Below are 2,164 nucleotides of genomic sequence, written 5' to 3'. Positions count from 1 at the left end.
GTTTTGGCAGTGTTCATTCTAGCAACCTGCACCTTTCAAAACATGTGCAGTTCCTTTTCCTGCCTGTGGTGACGTCACCTGCTGTGGTTTTCTTCATACAGACCAGACTCCACTAGAAGCACCACAGCAGACAGCGCCACCACAGGCAAGAAAGCGGAACTGCACACGTTTCAAAAAAGGTGCTAGAATGAACACTATATTGGGATAGCAGCTGTTTATTAATTGTATGTACACAGTGTCGTGAGACATGCGCACCACAATAACAAGCGATGTAAGGATGTGGCTTATACTCTCACTAGGCACTTAGTACATCCCTGGGACTGATCCAGCCATGTAAAGCGTTCAATAGCTGCATACAGAGGAGTCCGGCATAATCTAGGCCATGCCCATTGAAGCATGTAACTGTTGGAGGCCGCATGGGTCTTTGATGCCGTGCATAAGCAACCATTCTTTCCCTTTGGGATGTGGGTACGAGCGCAACACATTAACCCGTTCATGGGAACTACTATCGCGGGTATATTGAATAGTCGCAGCTGGGGAAAAGATGAAGCAGGGCATATCTGTACATTTATCCCATTCTCCCAGAACAAACTTCATCAACATCAACCAACAAGAGCCTTTTATTCCTACTCTGCCAGTTGGGAAGCTTCTACCTTCTACTATATAACTCTCAGTCTGTGTTTGAAAATGACGTTGGGATTTGACTGGCTGGTGCTTTATCTCCTTTTATCTGATCTCCACTTTATCTCTTCTCCAGGCTTAATACATCTGCCACATTATCGGTTGTCCCATTAAGCCAAGTTAGGGCTTCCGGATTACTGAAGCAGCACTAAGCACTAGATAGATATAAGCTACATTGAGCAAATAACTCCTTGTAGGACTGGTGGAAAACATTGGCAATATTAAAGAACACATTTAGGTTTTCTAATAGTTAATATCATAACTGGTGAAAATAAGTTTTAGAATTTGTAAAGAAAAAAAAAAAAACTCATATCAGCTGGCATAATGTAGGTGACCTTTAGAACTATGCTCCATTGTGACATCACAGTTACCGATGACATCACACAACTGCTGAAGACCAGAGTCTCAGATGTGATATACAGTTCTTACTGGAGGTCACAGTTGCGATTTGTGCAAATTTGTTTTTGCGATAGTGCAAATTTGTTTGTTCTCTAAGAGCCCTAGTCTTGTCTTTGGACATAACATGGATCCTATCAAGAGAAAGAAAGCATGGATAAAGAAAGAAAGAAAATGCAGAGGAGAAGGAAAGTGAGCAGGAAAATAAAGCAGGGAGTGAGACACATGAGAAATGTGCCAATGGTAGCAGGTGTACAAAGAGGCTGGAAGAGATTGGTAGCCTTTATGACAAAGAAAAGAGATCAGTTCCTTAAATCATGTCGCAGAAACATGTCCATTGCTGAAGATCCAGGGGAAGGATTAAGCCGTTGGGCAGGCCAGACAAACTTGGCAGAGAAAAGAGTTGCGATAAGAAGTTAGGCAAAGTAGCTTGGCATAGACACTGGAATAGATTTGCTGGTTTTATTAAAGAGAAAAAGAGTCAATTTATAACAGCAATTGGCAGAGGACAACCAGACACCCTACCAGGTCAGCAAACTGCAGAAGGTCAGCAAACTGCAGAAGAGAGCGTTACTGTCCCCTTAACAGTGGAAACATTTACTTTCCACTCGCTTCTTGGAAAGGGAGGTTACGGCAAAGTGATGCTTGCCAAAGACTCTGTTCATAAGAAAAGAGTAGCAGTTAAGATCCTAAAGAAAAGAGCACTCATTCAAAGTGCAAAGATGAGAGCATCACTGGAACGTGAGTACGTTATGACCGAGTGTCAGGTACTTCAGGTGGCACATGAGAGTCCTTTCCTGATCCGTGGATACGCAGCCTTCCAAACAAACAGCTATCTTTATTATGTAATGGAACTTGCTGGCGGAGGGGACCTCTTTGATTTTGGGGTCAGGAACATGCTGAACCCATTGGCGATAAAATTTATTGCCGCAGAACTGGTCTGTGGATTGCAGTTCCTGCACTCCAGAGGAATAATCCACAGAGACCTAAAACCTGAGAACGTTTTGCTGACAAAGTGTGGACATGTAAAGATCACAGACTTTGGTCTGGCCATGTTAAATGTATATGGAGAAACCAAGGACAGTAA

Source organism: Crinia signifera, chromosome 4, assembly GCF_055691185.1.
Source record: "Crinia signifera chromosome 4, ASM5569118v1, whole genome shotgun sequence".
In the NCBI taxonomy this organism is placed as follows: Eukaryota; Metazoa; Chordata; class Amphibia; order Anura; family Myobatrachidae; genus Crinia; species Crinia signifera.
Note: the sequence above shows the minus strand (reverse complement) of the source record.